Here is a 21661-nt window from a genome sequence, read left to right on the forward strand (position 1 = left end):
TCTTCCAATGCGGTCGCACAAAGAGCAAAAGACAAAGGCACGCACCTGCCTCCAAAGGTGTACCTAAATTAACTCTAGCATGCTGGAACATCAGAACCATGCTCGATTCTGCGGACAGCGGACGTCCTGTGCGTCGCTCTGCCCTAATTGCCCATGAGCTGGCCCGTCTCAACATCGACATAGCTGCTCTCAGTGAAGTTCGCCTTCACGAGGAAGGCAGCCTCAGAGAACACGGTGCCGGTTACACTCTCTTTTGGTCAGGTAAGTCCAGAACCGAAAAACATCTCTCTGGTGTCGGTTTCATGATCAAAAACTCTATTGTCCCTAAACTCGAAAATCTGCCGACAGGTCACTCTGATCGCATTATCTCCCTACGCCTTCCACTAAATAACAACCAACACATTGTCATCTTTAGTATATATGCCCCAACTCTCCAAGCTGACCCTGCTGAAAAAGATAAATTTTACTCTGACCTGCGCTGCCTTACCCAAAAGGTACCAGCAGATGATAAGATCATTATCCTTGGTGATTTCAACGCCAGAGTAGGCAAAAATTTTGAAGCATGGAAAGGCATATTAGGCAAGCATGGCGTTGGAAACTGCAACGATAATGGTCGACTTCTGCTAGAATTCTGCGCGGAGCAACAGTTTACCATTACCAACACTATCTTTCAGCAGAAAGATAGCCTAAAGACAACCTGGATGCACCCCAGATCTAAGCACTGGCACCTCATTGATTATGTCTTGGTGCGACGGAGAGACGTCCGCGATGTCCTCCATACCCGCGTGATGCCCAGCGCAGAATGTCAAACAGACCATCGGCTTGTGCGCTGTAAACTCAATTTCAATCTCAAATTCAAACCCAAAAAGGGCAGTATCCCAAGGAGAAGACTCCAAGTTAACGATCTCCAATCAGCCACAGTAAGAGAAAGATTCCAGGCAAACCTTCAAACTAAGCTTGATAACCATTCCACAGATTCTGCAGATTCCTCTCCTGAAGCTATTTGGCACCATATTAAAAGCTGCATCCTGCAATCCTCCGAAGAATCCTTAGGGTTCTCCCTCAAGAAGAACAAAGACTGGTTTGATGAAAACAATCATGAAATCCAGGAATTGTTGAGGAAGAAGAGAACCGCCCACCAAGCACACCTTGCACTGCCATCCTGTCCCACAAGAAAAGTAGCCTTTCGTCTTGCATGCAGCAAACTCCAACAGAAACTCCGTGACATCCAGAACAAGTGGTGGACCGATCTAGCTGCAAAAGCTCAACTTTGTGCAGATACAGGGGACCACAAAGGATTCTATGAGGCCCTCAAAACAGCATACGGGCCTACATACCAAATCCATAGCCCACTACTCAGTGCAGATGGTCAAACGCTTCTGACAGATAAAACCTCCATACTGAATAGATGGTCTGAACACTTTCAGACTCTTTTCAGTACCAACCGTGTAGTCCAAGACTCAGCAATTCAGTCCATCACACAACGACCGGTGAAATACGAATTGGATACTGCCCCCACTTTAGGAGAAACCCTCAAGGCCATACAGCAGGTGAAAATTGGCAAGGCAGCTGGGGTTGATGGAATTCCACCTGAAGTCTGGAAACATGGGGGCCTTGCACTCCATGCTAAATTTCATGAGCTTGTGGTGCGCTGCTGGGAACTAGGCGAACTACCTTCAGACCTTCGTGATGCAGTCATCATCACCTTATATAAGAAGAAAGGTACCAAATCAGACTGCTCAAATTACCGTGGTATTACTCTGCTCTCCATTGCTGGCAAAATCTTGGCAAGAATACTCCTGAACAGACTAATTCCCGCTATAGCAGAAGAAATTCTACCTGAATCTCAGTGTGGCTTCAGAGCCAACAGGAGCACCACAGACATGATCTTTGTTCTCAGACAACTGCAAGAGAAGTGTAGGGAACAGAACAAAGGTCTCTTTGTAACCTTTGTCGACCTCACCAAGGCTTTCGATACTGTGAGCAGAAAAGGTCTTTGGCAGATTTTGGAACGTCTAGGTTGTCCCCCCAAGTTCCTTAAAATGATCACCTCACTTCATGAAGATCAGCATGGCCAAGTCAGATATGGCAACACACTTTCTGAGCCCTTTCTAATAAAGAACGGCGTGAAACAAGGCTGCGTTCTCGCTCCTACCTTATTCACAATCTTTTTCAGTATGATGCTCCAAAGGGCCACGGCAGACCTCGATGATCAGGACGGTATCTACATTCGATATCGTACTGATGGAAGCCTATTCAACCTAAGGCGACTGAAGGCCCACACTAAGACCCTGAACCATCTTGTCCGGGACCTGCTTTATGCTGATGACGCCGCCCTTGTCGCTCATACAGAAGCAGCTCTGCAGCGTTTAACATCCTGCTTTGCAGATGCTGCTGAGCTCTTTGGGCTGGAAGTCAGCTTAAAGAAGACAGAAGTTCTCCATCAACCTGCACCTCAGGAAGTCCTCCATCATCCCCACATCACCATCGGCCAATCAGAACTCAAATCAGTCCAACAGTTTAATTACTTAGGCAGCCTCATCTCCTCAGATGGTAAGATTGACGGGGAGATAGACAATAGGTTAGCGAAGGCATATAGTGCTTTTGGAAAACTCCATAAAAGAGTATGGCGTAATAAACACTTGAAGAAAGGTACCAAGATCAGTGTCTACAGAGCCATAGTGCTGTCTACTCTTTTATATGGTTCCGAAACATGGGTCATCTACCGCCACCACCTGCGTCTCCTAGAACGCTTCCATCAACGCTGCCTCCGCACAATCCTGAACATCCGCTGGTCAGATTATGTGACCAATACATCTGTTCTTGAACAGGCAGCAATCACAAGTATTGAGGCCATGCTACTGAGAACGCAACTGCGCTGGGCAGGGCACGTCTCCAGGATGAAGGACCACCGCCTCCCTAAGATCCTGCTTTATGGTGAACTTGCCTCTGGCTGCCGCAAGAGAGGAGCTCCGAAGAAAAGATACAAGGACTCCCTGAAGCAACAACTCAGCCTTGGGCATATTGATCACCATAACTGGTCTACTCTGGCCTCTAACCGGGAGGCCTGGAGACAGTCCATTTATAACGCCGCTGATGCTTTTGAGAAAGCACGCAGGATCACTCTTGAGGAGAAAAGACAACGCAGAAAGAATCGAGCCTTGCAGAATATACCATCTAAGGAGTCTTTCTGCTGTGTCTTTTGCAACCGGACTTGCCTTTCCCGTATTGGCCTTTTTAGCCACCAACGCGCTTGCAAGAATAGTGGGTAGAGCCCTTCCCAAATCTTCGTTCGCGAAGCCTAGCCATGATGATTGATTGATTAAGCAAGGCAAAGGAACAAATAGGAATGTTATATGACATGCTTCTGTTTTGTCTGCCACACAGATATTCTCTGTATCTCCCTAGGTAGCTGAGAAACCAAATTGCCAGATACCTTCCGCTCTGATGTGCCAAATCCCTATCACTGCAAAAGCGTTAAATTCCACAACACCACAGCTGTGGTCAACAGAATTAGAGCTCTTAATAATAGGAAATGGAACATAAATGGCTTTTAGACTTTCCTCAGATCCAAAAGCACGGATCCCTTCCATTCATTGCAATAGGAATAGTATGACTTTTTCTTTCAGAAAGATGACTTTTTTTTTGCACTATCACTACATAACAGCATTGATATTTGTCCAAGTCTTCAGTTTAAAGGCAAGTTATCTTCAGAGATACAAACTATTAGTCCAGGAAAGATAGTGATTTAGAACATAAAATCTTTTTTTTCTCTCTCTTTATCATTCCCTTTCCTTCCAATAAGTATTTGTCTGCAAAAGTGCACTTCCCAAGGGGTCATGTTAATATTAGAACAACACCTTAACTGGCCAACATTAGTTCATTTCAACACATACCAATCATTCCAGACCAGCTGGGAAACCTGTCTGTAATATGCCTCTACCCAACTGACTAAAGCACAATTTGGCCATAAAGATACATATTCCATCCTGTTACTAGAAAGGTTGTGGCTCTGTAGGAAAGTAAACATCACAAGGTTATTAAATTTCTACCTCAAGGTACAACTGTGAAGAATGGCTTCTTAGCAACCAGAAACAGAGGAGCACAAGATGTTCCACCCTAATGGCACATTTTGCAAGGAACCACAAAAGCTCACATCAACCTGTAACACCTAGGCCAATGCAACTGATCTCCACAAACAGCTCCAAACTTGTATTGACAGGAAATGATCAGATTTAAAAACCCAACGTGTCTGACAAATATAACTCAGCCCCCGATGTCCTTGACCTTTTTTGTCCTTACCATCACCATCTTTTCCAATTGGATTTAAATGAGTAATCTCAGTTTTAAAAGGTTGGTTCAATATTTATGTTGGTTATTAAGGTCGAGGAGTCAAGAGATGAGAACGCTAATTTCTGCAAGCAGATTGCCTGACATTTGAACAAGATTGAAAATTCCATCAATATGGCACATTTTTCTTCACAAAAAGTTCATGTAATTTCTCAGGCATTAATCAACAGACATCAGTCCTGAATGACAAAGAAAAAGCAACAACTTGGATCCTCTACGCCATATCATCCAGTCTCATGGGAATGTTCATTCAAAGGGGAGTACAGATTATACAGCAGAAGGCAAATCCAACATGACCTGTACAGACCTCTGATCTGATTGGGAAAACTGTATGGGAATTTGCTTAATGGAGGGGAAGAATTCATGGATGCAGCTAAAGGACCAGTCACATGAAGCCACCGCACAGGCATAGGAGAAGGAGCAAATGGGCTGGGGCCCAGAAGAACTGGCTGCAACAAGCTATGCCCATGATTTCACTAAGGCAACATGAGGTATGGAAAAGGAAGGACTATTCTGGTCTGCAGACCCTGGAACACCACATGTCTAGTGAGAATTACCATATGTCAGAGGCAGCAATGCTGTAAGAACAACCCAAGTTTCTGCCTGTTGCCAGAACAGGACACATGAATTGGTCAAGGCATTGCCACATGAGAGGACTGGATGAACTTTGGTATTCTTTAGCTGCAGCTTTTTCAAGCTTTGCTCAGCTCTCAGAACACCTACCCTCTCTTCCTTTGCTGCCAGCAGGTGTGAACCCTGCCTTCTTTTTTCCTATTTCAGGACCTTCAGCCACATCAAAATAAAGCACACTGAGAATCTTTTTGGCTTGGCAGGATATGGGGAAATACACCCCTAAGTGTATATCATTCAAATAGTTATTTAATGAGTCTAGTGACTTGCATGGAAGCTGCAGCCAGAGGAAATAAAGGCTTTTAAGGCATCTTCCTGATTGCTCAATAAATAGACCTATAGCACTAAGATGGTTCCTTATTACAGCACGTTAGAGTAACATCATCATGCTGGGAATCACATGTAAGCCAGCCAGCTCCTCAGCTGCACAGCAAACAAGGAGCAAACTGGGAATGCCAGGGAGGGAAATACATCAGACTCATAGATGAGAATAATCTCAGGGTGAAGCTGATCAGAAACTTTTAGAGACTTAAGTTGAAAAAAGTAAGCCTTTGAAAATGCTCCAGAGTTTCATGTATACATGAAATGTTGAGGACTACTGCACTCTTTTCCTTGAAGAATATTTTTCCTTTCTAAGATCCCTCAAGAAATGTATGTGGTGTTGGACAAATGTTCAGCTAACTTGCACACAAAAAAAAAAAAGAGGAAGGAAAACAAATCCCCATAAACAGCAAAAAATCCCCCCCAGTTTTCATCTGCTGATTAATTACCAGAAATCATTCCCTTCAGCATACCAGCTGCACAGTCTCTCTCTGCTTTTTGGAAAGTTTTGTGCTTGTTTGTTTGGGTGTTTTTTAAAATTTCTTATTATGTGACTAAATATTGGCTATAATGTACAGAAAATATATTAGCCTAGAGTCCCTTGGAGTGATGAAACATGGGATACACTCTGCATTGCTGCCGTGTCCTACTTTCAATGTCACATAGACCTGAGGCCAGTCTATCCCCTCCCCATGGACAGCTCAGAGAGACCTGCTGGCCTGGGATAAAATCCCTCTACTGTCCACCAATTAGTGCCTGGTTTTGCTGGTAAGAGCCTTCTCCTTGTGTTCTCCAGATAGTTGTTTTGCAATGCATTACAAAAGACAAAGACTGGGTACCTTTTGAGTTCTGTCCTTCCTCTGGAGCTCCATATGAGTTTCGAAGAATACACCCCCTGATGTTTCAGTATTTTCCAGGATTATTTTTTTTGTCTAAGAGCAGAATTTGGTTAAATTTTAACCAAAATACAATGAAGAGAATGATCACGAATGAAGCCTGAATATGGTTGCCTCAACTTGTCCATTAAATCTACTAACACCTACAGAAAAAAGGTGTTTTTTTTCAAGAAAAAAAAACAAACTTAAGAAAGGGCAAAAGAGGCTGTTTTGAATTAAGAAACAATCAGCGGTTTTCTAAGAACTGAATTTAAAATATTGGTCCATTTCCATACAGCCTTATGGCATTCCTGGGATTTGTGAGCTCCCTCTCGTGGCCGCGTTAACAATTCTGGGCTGTTTTTTATCAGATCAGCACTGGCTGTAGATTAATGCGGCACAAAAGGGCAGTTTGTCGTTCTCCGAGGCAGGAATTGATTTTAATCTCCCCGGTAGCTAAATGAGTCACCCAGGCTCCTGCTGAATCACCGTCACAGCCGGGGAGAGATGGATCTTTGCCGCATACGGGAGATGGGCAGGATACACAGGCAGTGCCTTGAGGAGGCAGGGCTTGGGAAGTGCTCCAGGGTGGGCTCCTACGAATCCAGGCTGGTATGGCACGGGCTACCTTGGATGCCAATGGCTGTGCTGCTTCCCAGGGTGGCCCTAGAGCAGGACGGCCTCCAGAAAGCCATGAGCTGCCATTACAATATGTAATTTCAAGGCTACTCCAGCAAAGATGTGCAGCACAGCACCAGTGAAGGGTGGGGGTGATGCAGGACAACCCCTGTGCTGCTCATCCTGACAGGCAGGAGAGCTTGGGGTGGCTGACAGTGGGGAGCACCAGCCTGGTTTCTACAGGCCAATTAATGGGTGGAAAGTGAAATATCCAGCTACCACTCCTGTCTGTAGAATGGGCTACAGGGAAGTAACAGGCCAAGAGAGAAGCAGAGAGATTTGCAAAATAAATCTTACACATTTCTGAAACCAGAAGCTCCAGAGTTTGGAGGCTGAACTGAAAACTACCTTTTTAAAAAGAAAAGGTCATATTGTGCAAGTGTATCATATGAGTTCTGGCAATGGATGCGTTTTAAACTGGCAGAACACTATTTACAAACCTATGGTATCAATTTGCAGACAGTCATTAAAGGCATGACTGAGATTTCCCATCTATTTTTAGCGCAAGCAAAATGGAAAGACAAAAAGAAGAAAAGCTGTTGCTTTCACCCTAGATTTATTTTCCCCTCAAACCAAACACGTTGTCTCAGAAGACTGATTGTCCTCTTAGTACTAAAAGCTGGACTGCAGATTTAGTAACTTAACTCTAGACAGATTTGGGTGGTACACATGGCAATAAATGAGTTATAGCCATTGAAATCCTGCAAAATTGCTAATTTTGGAACCTTATTACTAAGATTTATTGCAGGCACTGTGCCACAAGCAGAAACATGCTGTCCTGCAAGCATTACATAAATTCTCTATTACTACCTCTTAACACAGGAGTTCACCAAAGAAAAGTTCACTTATTAAAAAGAATTAATTAAAATTCATCAGTGTAATTCATTTTTCTTGTAGATCAATACTACCTAATAACAAGACTATCAATATCTGGTAAAGTTCTGGGCCATATGTACCATAAAAACCCACACATTTAGTTTGTGCAAAAGTATGTGAATTTACTCTCAGATCATTTGCATCCGGTCAATTACTACAGTGCCATGGGCAAATAACATGCTAAAATGCACACACAGCTACAACTCTTGCTGTTCTGTTTGAACTGGCAGTTATCTAATTGTGATGCAAAATTGCTTTTTCTAAGCTTGATCTGATCTGACAATAGTAATTCTAATGGTTGGACCTCAGGCTTCTTAATTTAAAAAATGGTACCCCCATAATCTGCCCCCCTCCCCTTTCCTGTCTGCTGCCCCCCATCTCCCCCAGTTATCCTCAGGACTGTAAAGGGCTTCCCTCATTGCATTGGTCAGACTTGGGACCCAAGCTTTGAGACAAGTCCTTAGTCACAAGACTTGGTATCAAGATGCTGCAGTAACACATAGCTGGGGAAGTTAAATGCTTCGTTTACAGAGACAGAATAACAACAGAGCTGCCTCAAAAGGCCCCACAACATAAGCTGTTGTACACACTGCAGTACAAGCTCAGTTCCTCCTGCAAGTAATCATTTCGCGTTGAACAGCATTTTCCTTTTTCAGAGGTCTCAAAGGAAGAAGAAATAAAGAAACCAAAACACCCACAACCCAGAAGAAAGCCCAGATCTCTGAAAGGTGGACATCAGATGGAAGCCCTGAAAGCCGCAGTACTTAAGGAGCTGCTGCCTGCAGAAAGGGCTTCAGCACCTCATCATGCCCATTTTTTGGCAGCTGAACATTGCATTTCACCATGGATCAGCTCCCCATCCCTGTGCCTGGCATGTTCATCTGAATGTTGGATCACCTGCGTGTTGGACCAGCTCAGGGGCACAGGATGCAGTGCCTGGGAGAGCCTTCTTTAGGCTGTCTGCCCTGGAGCTGTATCAGAGGGACAGGGCTGGACCTCTCAGAGGGTGCCCCAACACCACAGGTGTGCCCAGCCCTGCCTGAGCTGCACAGAGGCAGCAAGGGGAGCTCGGCATCACCACAGGCACCAAGAAACTTCTTGTAAAAAGCTTTCCACAGCTGCGTTATTCCTGTCTGGAAAACATCTGTTGATGCAAACAGAAATTGAAGGTTTCTCCCGTCACTCCCCCACCTTCCCCTCCCTGTATGCTGGTGTTTGAGAGGGAAAACAGATTTTAGAGATTACTCCCACCACCAGATCCTAACACAGATAATTCTCTTAAAAGGTAAATTTTGAGCTGAAAGCTCACACAGCAGAGAAGAGTTTAATTCCAAGATAATTTTAAGGGAAAGGCAGATCCAAAACAGCATCTCCAAAGTACTCATTTCACCAGACTGTTTGTCTAACTCTGTCCTTGCTGAGAACACAGTCTGCAGAACAGGCTTGGAGCAATGTGATGGCAGTGATAGCTAGCACTGAGCAGGGTTTTATGAAGTGCAGATGCAAAGTTTGGCTAAGACTTTCAAATGCTAAAAGGCTACAGTTGGAATCTGGTTTTTGGAATTATCAAGGTTGTAAGCTCTTCGAAATGTAACCATTTTTGCACATTTTAACACTGCATATGTAGATCAAATATTTTTTCCCACATTCTCTCTCAGGCAGAAAGAAATTAGGCAGACTAATAACGCACACATTTTAGAGATGATGCCTTTGGGGAAAAAATAATACCCTATAGCTAATTTACTGAGGGAGATAAGTGATACTCATCTCCTTTACTACCTAGTATGATATTTAAAGATGCTGCAAAAACCTAATTACCTTATTGATGTGAAGCAGATATAAGACTAAAACCTGTGTAATAGTTAAGCCTGTTGCTATAACAACCACATTTCAAGGACATGGATATACAAAAAACATGCAACAACATCTGCATTAACAAAATGTCTCACTGCGACTGAACTCTACCTGGCAAAAGAACCAGTTAAATGTGAAACTTCTTGGTTCAAAAAGAGAAAAAATTAAAAGAACCCCATTATTTTGTTACTGTCAATGGAATTCCATCTTTAAACACCAACAGCCTCTCCATGGGAGATTTGTTATGTAATTCATCTGGTTTTGGATTCCTCCCCAAATGTTTCCCCTCCAAGGACAAGAAGTGAACCTCAGTGTTCCCAACTCAGTCAAGCAGACATTTAAGCATCTGGTTGTTTCCATTAAACATGTGGGAATATTGCTTTGGAGGTGTATTGCACCACTCTCAGAGATATGACTTCCAGACTTTGCTCACGAAATTAAGAGAATTAAGTGCAGAAACAACTGTTTCACTGTAATGTAAATAACAGGCCAGGCAAGGAACAGCAGAGTTTTTGTTTGTTTGTTCAACAAATTGAGTAATCAACTGGCACAACTTTTTCCCTTATTAGACCATTATTTAGCAGCCCAGGATAGAAAATGGCTATAGAATATTTTTTTTTTTTAAAGGAAGATGGTCAAGCTGAGTTCAATAGAGATGTGTTCAGTGATGTTCAAGAGCGTGGTTTTTGCTTCTCTGAATAAATATGAACAATTTTTACAGGCTGGGGAATTTCAGCTCTACTTGAATATAATAATGCAGAAAGGACTGTTATGCACAAAACGTACTAATAGCCACTGATTAGGATGCCAAGATTGTTACTTCAAAATGAAAGGTAAAGAGAATGCAAACTATTGCATAATACTTTAAACCACCCTAAAGACACCTAAATCGTTACTGTAGAAAGGAGTGGAGCTCATCCTTGCACAGTGATTATTTCCATAGCTTTGGGAGATTTCAGTTTACCCATAAAACATCCCACAGCTAGAAAGACCAAAAGTGAGTTGGATCTAATTTAGGAAATAATTATTTTCAGCATAAAAATTATTCATCGTGCAAGTTTCAAATACATAATAAGGGGTTCATAATCATATTGCTGTTTGCAAAAGGATGAAAACAGCTTCCTCCTAGTTAAATCTGTGCTTTGCAATACTAGGCATGAAACATGGCAGTGGAGAGATAAGAGGTGGTAGCAGTACTTGTACACCTCTGATTTACAAGTGTCTTGACATTTCTGTGCCCTGTTTCTCTCATCAGAGCATCTCAAGCAATATAACTCCAACGATAAACGCAAATTGCTTTGACTTTTGTTTCATTCCCCTCTCCTCTTTTTCGGTTTCCTGGATTTACGTAATTACATATTCTAGGAAGACAGCTTCAGAAGCAAGATTAAATTCAGCACAAGTTTCACAAAGCTTTCCAGAACTGTGACTTTGTTAATAATAAACACAAAATAGAGGTTTCCCTACAACTATCTTTTAGTTCTCTCTTGAAAATAGTAGCTGTGGCTTCGAATTTACGTTATTGTTTTCATTTGACTGCACACCTGTTAAAGAAGCAATAAGAGCACTGGAAGCAGAAGTCAACAACTGCATTACATTCAAGGTTCAAGGTTTCTGGTTTCAACACAGATTGCATACTAGGAAGGCAGCTTGCCAAAGTCAGACCACAGAAAGAGATTTAGCAATAAAACTCACACTTCTTTTTTTTTTCTTCTTAAATGTAAACATTAACTCTGCAATTTATTAGAGCAAAACAGTAGAAGGCAACAAGTATGTCATGCCATTGATGATGGAACAACACAAGTTACAAGCTTTAACAAAACTATCAGCATCCTTTAGATGAGCTTTTCAGCTGGATGAATTTGCAATCACCGTCTTGTACCTGTTTCTAAATTCACTTTTAAAAACTAAGCACTTTTAGCAATCTGCTTATCAATTACCAAACCCACTTGACTCTTCCAATTCAGAGGTCTAATGGCAGGGGAAGGAAAGGTTAAATGTATCATACAACATGTTACAGCAGCTGTTAAAGCCAAAGGCTGAAACCCAATCCACAAGTGCAAAAGGGACAGAGCTGATTTATTAAATCGTAAGATGAAAGCAGAAGGTGCTGCTGTGATGCTAACCACCATAATCAAACACTGCAAACTAGCAGCTCTTTGCTCAAAAATGTGTTAAGTAAGATTAAGATCAGAAAAGCTAAATGTAAGTTATTAATTTGCAAATGAGATCCAATATAACCAAATAATGCTTGTGGACAATGTCTGATTCCTATCATCTAAAGACCATGAGCACCTAAACTACACATGGAAAGCAAGTAACAAAATAGCTTCTAATTACAGGAAAAAGCTGACAAGAAGAGAGGAAATCACCTAATCCCTTCATTGACATTAACTGGTGTCACACTCATACCTCTATCCAAACTGCAGCCATCATCCTCCACACCTCACTCTTTTCTTCTTGAGTGTGAGAAGAGGTAAACCCTTATTCACGCCAAATGGTATAGCTGAAAAAAATACAAGCATATCATCATTAGTTCAGATATTTTGTAGCCTTAAGCATCTGGAAGCCAGTGAAGAGCTACCTCCTCTTCAAAAGAGCAATTTTCCTAAGAGGAACTCAGACATGGCTGAGGCATGCTGAGCAGCCTTGGAGTCCCTGCTAGACCCTGCACAAGCAGGGGCAGGCTCCCAGCTGGAGGACAAGCAGCCCTAAGGCTATTCTGACATGTGCTAGACACATTATTCTATCTTCTTCCATTTCAGAGAGCTGTATTGGTTTCCCCAGTACTCATTTTCCTATTGCTCATCCCTTTTAGCCCCCAGCACAATTTTCAAATTACAAACAATGATAAGAACAATGTGCACAAAGTGACTGATGTTAAATATTGTCATCTGTCTCCACTAAAACCTCTTGGTTATTCAGCATAACAACTGGCGAGAAGACAGATGACATCCTTTATATATTTCAGCAAATTTGCTCTATTATCAATTATTTATGCTCACTTTTGGTTAGAGATGTGCAAGACAGCCCATTTTTCATTTTCCAAACTGAGGCTCTCAGGACTGGATTCAATTACAGCTAAATTATGAGATAAGGTTAGGGATAAATGTTGACACCCTCTGACAGTCTTCACAGACTCTGGTGAGGGTGAATGTTTGCTTGTACGACACAAGAACAGGGCAACCTTCAGCTTCAGCCTAGCAATGCCATGATGAGGGCTGCCTTGGGGCCACACTGTGTAGAATAGCTGTCACTTCCACACAGGATCACAAACGATCCTTTCGTTCTGCCTGTACTGTCAGCAACACCAGTAAGTGCTACATGTTTCTCATGAAGAGGGAAAATGCTCCATAGAGTTGTTCCACAGAAGCATTTGAGATGGTCAGAAATTTGTCCTATCTTAATAAAAATTTTAGTGCCTTGACTAAAAAAAGAGAAGTGCACACCTAAAATATACATCCTAAATCATCACATTCCTGTTTCTAATGCAATGGTTGGTGAGAATTTAGCTTAGGTACATCCTGTTTTCCTTCCTGAGCAGCCTTAGTCAAGATGCTCCTGAGGGTAGGAGACTTTCTCATGGATGTGAAATGGCCAGAGAGTATCATGGGCTACCACAAAAGCAAGTTCATGGAGGGCAAGGAGAACATGAAGACAGAATTACAACCTTATAGTATGTTGCCCTAGAGTAGATAGTTGCAACATTTCATGTGGAAAACAAGTACTTTCTGGGAGAAAGTCCCCATAAACCATCAATAGATTAGATGCAAAATGCTTGCTTACATCCAGGTATTATCCTACAGAAAGCAATGAGCAATGTATCGGGAGCGCAGCTGTGCTGCCAGCGGCAGGTTTGCTGCCAGGACACCTTGGCTGGAGGAGCTCCCCCAGCTCCGGTAGAGCCGCGCTGGCTGCACCCACCCCAAGGTCTCCGCTGCAGCCACTAGAGGTCAACACGATCACACGCTTGAGAGCCCCCAGCTCAGCCCGGGCAGGAGCCCGCGCTCGGCTCTGGCTCCTCAACATCTGCTGTTTGATGCCAGTCGGGTCCGAGGTGGGTTGGGGTCGCTGCTGACCTCTGGGAGCAGTGAGGCTCCACGCGGGAAGCTTTAGGCACCTCCCTATGGCTGCGCTGCTCCAGTCTGGACCTGCACCACAACCATCCTGGCAAATCGGGATGCGCAGCCGTGTGGAGAGAGAGCAGCAAAACAGCGCGTGGTGCTCGTCAGCAGGTGAGGACTAAGGAGGCTCTTCTGAGCTGTGGCTGATGATCTGCTTAAACCCTGAAATACAAAACCAGGAAATCCTTTTATAGAGAACAATGCCAAATACGCTTCTTGCATATTCATATTGTCCACGATTTCCAGAGACAACCAGTATTTAGTTCAGGACTGTTATTTATTTTGTCTGCTGTAGGAGCTTGTTTAACTATCCAGCATTTTGGATTCTGAGAAATCAGTGGGTAGAAAAGGCATATACATTCAGTGGAAAACAGCTCTCCAACCAAACAACAACCTCCAAAATACCATTTTTTTTTTCTGCAAGGACTAACACTGAACATTGTTATGAAATTATTTGTCTCTCCTTTCCCCAATTTTACTGCTGCAACTTGATAATTTCTTCCCTGACTCAATGTTTGCTTTTCATAACCTGTCACTAAAGTTCCCATTTTTAGCAGTCTGTTATTCAAACATAGAAACATTAATAACGTCTTCACAACTTTCTGTCCAACAGCATTTACATCTACACTGATTTCCCCCATCCCAGTTAATTGTCACATTCTTGTATAGTCTTGGGCAATGTTCAGCCTCATTTTAACTTCCTTCATTTGCTGCCTCTGTGAGACAAATGCCCTCCGTCTACCACTGTATCAAGGGAGGGAACCAAACATGTGATAAGTTTTAGCAAAAGACAAACATCACAAAGTTTACCCACACCTTTATATTCTACCCACCTCCAGAAAAGAGCAAGTCTTCAACAGATTTTTCTCAATAAAGATAGTTTTAAAGTGCAGGTAACAGCAGATTCAAGTTATTGATGACTTCTGAAAGCTTCCATACTAAAGGAAAAATATTATTATAAGCCTTTTTATGTTTTCTCCTTATTGACATGCAAGCATTATAGATGAACTGCTATCTGAATTGTGGCTTATTGTAGAATGCAAACTGAGACCTATGGTTATACTAATAGCTTTTCAAGGTCTCTTTATAACAGTAATTCCATTTTCTTAGAGTAATTACATATATTTATTAAACACTGCAAACCACTTTATAGTTTTAGGAACTTGCAATTCCACAATGCTTCAAAAACTAAGAGTCCATATACAATTTTTAAGTCTAGAAATGTAGGATGGTTAATTATTAGAAATTTCATAAAGAGCCTTGATATTCTCCCACCTATTTGGGATTAAAAATATTAAATTATTCTATTGATTGGTAAAACATGTCCTTTAAACTTTTTTTTTTTCCTTTTGCTATTTTGCAGTTTATTCTTGTTGAAGAAGAAACTAGGAACATGTATCTTAAGAGACCACAGCAAAAGTACACACTGGTTTCTAGAAAACAAAATGTGCTTTTGATGAGCAACTGTTGCCCACCCTGCCTGCTGAAGGTTTCCTGCTGTGCATGGAGAAAGGCTCTTGGGGCAGCAGGATGGTGAGCACCTCAGCAGGAGGAGTGTTGGGCTCCCTGCTCCATTGCTGCACTCCTTCCTTGGAACTTTCTAGAGCAGGATCTAGAAAGGAACCGTGGGCTGAGAACTCAAGGGTTAGGGTGATTCCCCAGGAGTATGTTCCTATCCACCCAGTATCCTCCTGTTTCGCTGTCCAGTCCTGTGCTGGGCACACCAGTGTCTTCCCAGTGTGAATCACTATGCCATCCATAGCCCCTGAATGCTTTCCTGTGGCTTCTCCCAGCTGTGACAGTCCCCACCTGCAGTGCTGGCAAAGACAGTGAAAATAATGAATGCAACTCTAGCAAGAGGCACAGGGTGTGGAACAGGGAAGATTGTTTTTGAGTCTAGGGTTCACGTGTATTTCAGGCATGGGTTTAGCTACTATAAAGAGTTGGAAAAGTCTTCTCAGACCTCATGAATCATTCTCAGCTAATGAGAGCACAGTGTGGTTCAGCTATCAAATAAACATGCGTTATCTGCTCTTAGCCCTGGTGGACGTGACTGCGGGGCTGAAACGAATCAGCAGAGCCCCGGCTGCTTGAACACGCAGGTAGGGATTAAGTTTCACTTTGCTTTTTTGCTGTTGTGTGCACTGATTTATTTGGTAACAGAAAGACCTCAGGGAAGACAGTGCCAAAAGCACTGCTGAGTTCCTGTAAGGTTAAATTCATTCTTCTGCCAGTAAGATTTTAGTATGTTATAAAAAGAAAACAATGTGGCCTTGCAAACCTCTCCAGGTTTCTCCCTACTCTGGTCCTGAAGGGAGGGCAAACCAGAACTATATATATCCCAACCAGAACTATATATCCAACTATACCGCATTTGGAAAAAAAGAAAAAGTAGAAAAACCCACCAAAGCTCCGCCATGTTAAAAGTTTTTCTTTCTCACTTTTTGTTGTTTGTTTTTTTCTCTTCCCTGCTGCCTGTTCGTTTCTGTCTGCAGGCAGATACTGAAGACTTAGAGAAAGACATTTCAGAAAGTCGTGGCTGTGAAAGACAGCAGTCAGTTTATCAGAACCTTAACACAGCCCTGGAAAGCCGTAGCATTCAAAAATGGGTTGAAGAGCTTCTGCAAAGATCCTCTAAACCAGGCAAAATTCCCACTGACGCCACCCAGACTGCTGCTTAGATAAAGGCTGATGTCTCACATCACTGGAAGGGAAAGCACATCAGTGAGCAAATTTCATGCCGTCAAAATACAACCTCAGTCATGATACTTGAAAATATTTAGATGCGTGGTTTTTGTTTGCTTATAATTTTAGCAAAGCTCCACATTTCATATCTTTACACAAAACGAGATCTTATGCAAAACTTTTCAGTTTCACATGTAAACTGGGAGCAGGGTGGGCACTTTCCTAAATCAATAAATATTTTCCAACACTTCTGTATTCATAAGATATTAAATAAATCAACATGCATTATCTAAGCATAACTCTCCTGGCCTGTAGTTGTGGGCAGACAAAATCAACCAGCCCAATTATTTGCCTGGGAAAGCCAAAGAAATGAGTATTGTATACCTTCTAATACATCAGATATTACACAGGGAAATGTTTACCTCTCTTCTAAATGTAAATACAACTTCTGTTCTTCAGATATGTGGAACTGTAACCAAGCAACACTTGATAGATCATTATCAAATCCTAAAAACACGTTGAGGAGACTACCTTCCACTTTTATTTCATTTACAGAGAAATAGGTGATCCTACACTTGAGATTGATTTGTGATAGCATATAGCATTTGTTATCTTTGTGGAGTGTAGGATTTGAATGTCTTGCATTCCATCATCACCAAACCATCCTGGATCCAAGGCTCTGTCCTGGATCAGCCTTCCTGCTCAGACTGTGCTTGCAGTTTCACTGGCAGTGGTGTTGGGTCACAGCTGAGACAGAAGACCGTCCCTCTTCTCCACATTTCTCCTTCCTCCTGTTCCTGCTCCCAGCTATACAGTCCACTCCCTTCCTGAGGCCTGCCAGGTGCCAGCCTCAGCAGCCAATTGAATTTGTCTCAGCATAAAATTAGTTCTAGTCAATCATTTACATCAGTTCCTACCTGGGTTGAGTGAGCACCAAAAGAGTCAGAGGCAAAGCAGTACGGCTGGGATGTACGGCTGGAGTGGAGCAGGTGAAGGTGGGAGAGAGGGTGAGAGAGACAAACACCTTCACCACAGGATCTTCAATAACCTATGGAGCCATATCTTTTATCTCCCATGCTCTCCCATGGTCTTCTGCCCTGCTGAGCCACCTGGCAGTACCAGTACCTTCCTAGCAGCCTAATGGGAAACAACATCCACAGAGGAAACTCTTTTCCCTGGGGTGGGAGAGCCAGGTAGGACACAGGACTGGAAACTGAAGCATTTGGAAGCTACTTATGGCTTTATTATAATATTCCCAAATACTTTATCTCTTAGTTTAGGTTTAGGCCCAAATTTTTGGCATTCAAGGGCAGGATGAAATGTCTTCATGCTATTGCAGTCAATATGTATCTGCCTGCAAGTCCACCACCTGATTTGGTTGTGTGAAAGGCTAACAGACTTTCACTTAAAGTAAAATTAAAACTTCTCACATCCTTTCTTACAAATGGCTTGGGAGCTGCTCTGCTATGACTAATGCTTTTTACACCAAACACAGCTCTCTCACCTAGTGCTCAGCTCATCATGGCCACCTGCTGTTTCCTACATTGTTCTGAGACTGCATAGGGAGCAACCATCATCTTCCACTATGTATTTGTTTGTGTGCCTCAGACTGGGCTCCGGCTGGGCCATCAACATGATAAAAACATTTAATAACCACACATAACTAGAACAAGTATCCAGAGGAAAATGTGCAGCCAATTATTCTCAGACTGCAATGCACTGTGAAAACCAAACAGGCTAAAAAAGGGTTACTTTATCCATGTAGTCGTTCTGGGGTAGGGAGGGTGAAACAACAAACTGTTCCATTTTTATTTCCTACATTGGCAGCCTCTCCCCCAGCCACGTTTCAAAAAATTAAACAGGACAGACAAGTGATGCCACTGCAGAGGTTTGCTTATTTGATTGATATTACTGTTGCAATGACCCCAAGAAAGCACTCATAGATACCTATAACACTGCTGTTGCCTGATCTCTGTAATGTGGTGAGAGCCTGCAGCAGTTGCAGCCTCTCCTCCCTGGCAGGAAGGTTTGCATTCTGCAAGCATGCACTGATGCAGTGGATCAGGCAGCTTGCAGGCCACTTGTTTACAAAAACACTATCAAAGTCTCACAGTCCTGTACCTGTATCTCTGGAGATACACGTAGATAGATATACTATGACCTTAAAACTGTTTGCTGTCTGTCAAACCCTGAGCTTTCAGGTAAAAACAGTGGGCTAAAAGGTTTAATGCTTCATGTGCTTTCAGCAGGGTGATGTGTACAGTTCTAGCAAGAACATCCCTGGATGATGAAGCAAACTAAAATGTTCACATTAAAAAATAACAAAGGGAAGCTATTCTTGGAGCCATTTGGGCCACCAGATTCTTCCTAAATGATGCAGAAATACCAACTTTGAATAATTAATGCCTGAAGTGGGTGATTCTCACTCAGGAAAGGAAGCAGCCTATGCTGGTCCTCCAGTAGTCATTCCCACTAGAAGTGAAAGTCAACTTTTGTCCTGTCATGGAGGAATATTCAGCCTCACAGATGGCAACAGCAACAAGACACTGCCCTCCTTGCCTCCATAGATCTGGACAGGGAAATGTTCAAGGTCTGTCACAGAGTCTATTGGAAAGAAGAGGGCTCAACCCTATAAATAACACAGTCCTCCCATTTTAGGGCCTCAACTGCCCTACAATTTAACAAGGTACCTTGACACAGATGAAAGGGTTGTGTCCTATCCACCCTCATGATCACCAACTATCACATGTCCAGGCAAGCAACATAAAAACATGCTTTTTCCTCAGAACACCAGAAGAGAGAGTGGCAGCTTTAGATAAGATTTTAGGAAGAAATTCTTTACTGAGATGGTAGTGAGGCACTGGAACAGGTTGCCCAGAGAAGTTGTGGATGCCCCATCCCTGGAAGTGGTCAAGGCCAGGTTGGATAGGGCTCTGAGCCATCTGATCTAGCGAATGGAATCCCTGCCCATGGCAGAGTGTGTGGAACTAGATGATTTTTAAGGTCCCTTCCGACCCAAACCATTCTGTGATTCTGTGATTCTATAAAGGTGAGGTTTATGGTCCATTCCAGGCAAAAGGGGGTAAGTTTGACAGATACTCTCACCTGAAGGGAGATTACCTCAAGGTACCTCAAAGGTACCTCAGAAAAATGAGCAGTTTTTCTCTGCAAAGCAGGTCTGTGTGAGCCCTGTCAGCTCCAGCCTGCTGTCCTGACTGGTCCAGCACTTTTAGACCAAGCAGAATCTTGCTCTGCAGAATTTCAGATAGTTTTTGATGAGCAGCTATTTGTGGGCTTTGCAGTAGCTGAGATTCCTCATGAACCAGGAAATACTGAGACAGTACAAATTTTATATCCCAGTAGCATGAAAAGGAAAAACCTATTCAAGTTGAGGAATAAAGCATGTAGATTCAGAAATTCTACGTATTCCTTATCTCTTCAAGGAGACTAAAGCTGATCAAATCCTCAAGGTTTTGTTTTTTAAAACACAATCTCATGCAACTTTGGGTGCAGATCGGGACATGAACTCCAGCTTAGCTAAGTCTATTCAACTCAAAGGATAGTTGAAATAGCAGGACACATGTCCTGGAAAGAACAGGGCTGGAAACAGGAAAATAACTTCACTGATGACTAAAGCCTTCAGGCAAAACAAATGACCTTTATCCTTTGGAACCCAAACAAAAAAATAAATCTTGCTCCACATTAGTGGCATATAACGAATGAACTAAATAATAATGATGACCCTCTGTAATTTTCTGTATTTTTTTTTACAGAATATTATTTCTGGCATATCTCTGAATAAAAGAAAATAGTGGTTGGAAACAAAGGGCTGATATGAGAATGAAACACTTTCTTCCTCTTCTCCTTTTGCAACTAATTTAGTCTCTTTTACACAGCTGGGACTCAGTACCTAGCTGTAACTAAGAGCAAGTGTAAGAAATGAGTCATATCAAAATTTCCACACTGATTGACTGTGAGTAGCCCACTTACTCGACCAGCCTAACACACTATTATTTTTAACAGGGCTGACAGGGGCAAGTGCTGGACTCTGTTGGGATTTGCCATGTTTATGTTGATAAAACCCCTCCAGCTAAGTCTAATACTTGGAATTTCTTGGTTCTTGCCAGTAGCACTGTCAGCCCAATCATGCCTGGTCCCCAGCTCAGACAGCAGCCATAAACAGTGTCCTGGAGCAATCTGGAGTGTCAGAAGTCAGCCAAGGAGCAGGGGTCTGCTTGGTCTAAACACACAGTGTCAGGTTCATCTCAATCTATATGGGAAACCATAAAGGGCTTTAGCTTCCAAACTTAGGGCTGTAACACAGACATCTGCTCTTGCTGTCTTTCACCACAAACCCCACAAACTCCCCAGAAAGAGCTCCATGGAAATACCACTTAACCTGGCCAGAGCATTCAAGGAGCAAGGGTAGAAGAAACACCACACAGCCTAATCCCCCTTATTTGCTCTGCAGTACAATCCATCACCCTAAGACCTGAGCCCTAGAGAAAACACAAGGGCTGGAGCACTCTCAGCTGAAAGAAGGTGTGCTACCAGAGCAAGGTCATCAGATATTAAACTACCTTGTATTAGCCAGAACATACGTTCCTATCATGGCACCTCAATGGTTAAGTCTGTGTGATTTCAAGACAACATGACAAATGTACACCTATGGGCCCTTTCTAAAGGCTTCAAACCATGTCATAAAGAAAATGGTGAAAGGGTGGTCAAGTCATCCAGGATGGATATACTTGCCCATGACACAGTCAGTTAGACTAAATTAGGCTACTACAGAGTGCTGGGGCTTGACAAGAAACAAAGAAAATTATTCAGGCAGTCCCAACAGGAACTCAATTAATTATTAATAGGGACTTGTTATAGCTGACATGTACTGCATTAGAGGAAACCCCAGTGGTTTAGTGTGTGGGTGAGATATTCACTTCTGGTTAAATGAGCCAATCTGGCCAATAAAGTTTGGCAGCTTTTCTTGGTTGGCCAAAAGCAGGGAGAAAATCAAGGAGAAAAATCAGTCTGTTTGAACTACTGACCTTATGACAAAAAGTCTAGACTTTCATTGTCTCCAATACTTCAAGTCTTAAAGTTTATTAAGCCAATAAATATAATCCAATGGTTAAAAAGAGAAAGGGACAAATCTTGAACACTTCTGGAAGAGTTCTAAGTGAGTATCTCCTTTTCCTTTCTTTTCTTTCTCCTGCTTTGGGATTTTGATAAAGGGTGGTTGGCCTACAGGCTAGAATATGTATTTTTCTC

General features: G+C 42.5%; 1 long non-coding RNA gene across 1 annotated transcript in view; it reads right to left on the reverse strand.

Moving 5' to 3' along the window:
* LOC113969009 overlaps nt 1–21661 on the reverse strand; it is a 60900-nt gene that overhangs the window by 35582 nt on the left and 3657 nt on the right. The window contains exon 2 of the long non-coding RNA XR_003534716.1: nt 11997–12090. This is a non-coding gene — a long non-coding RNA (uncharacterized LOC113969009). The remainder of the gene's footprint in view (nt 1–11996; nt 12091–21661) is intronic.

Source organism: Neopelma chrysocephalum, unplaced genomic scaffold (genome assembly GCF_003984885.1).
Source record: "Neopelma chrysocephalum unplaced genomic scaffold, ASM398488v2 Primary Assembly neopelma1_70, whole genome shotgun sequence".
Classification (NCBI taxonomy): Eukaryota; Metazoa; Chordata; class Aves; order Passeriformes; family Pipridae; genus Neopelma; species Neopelma chrysocephalum.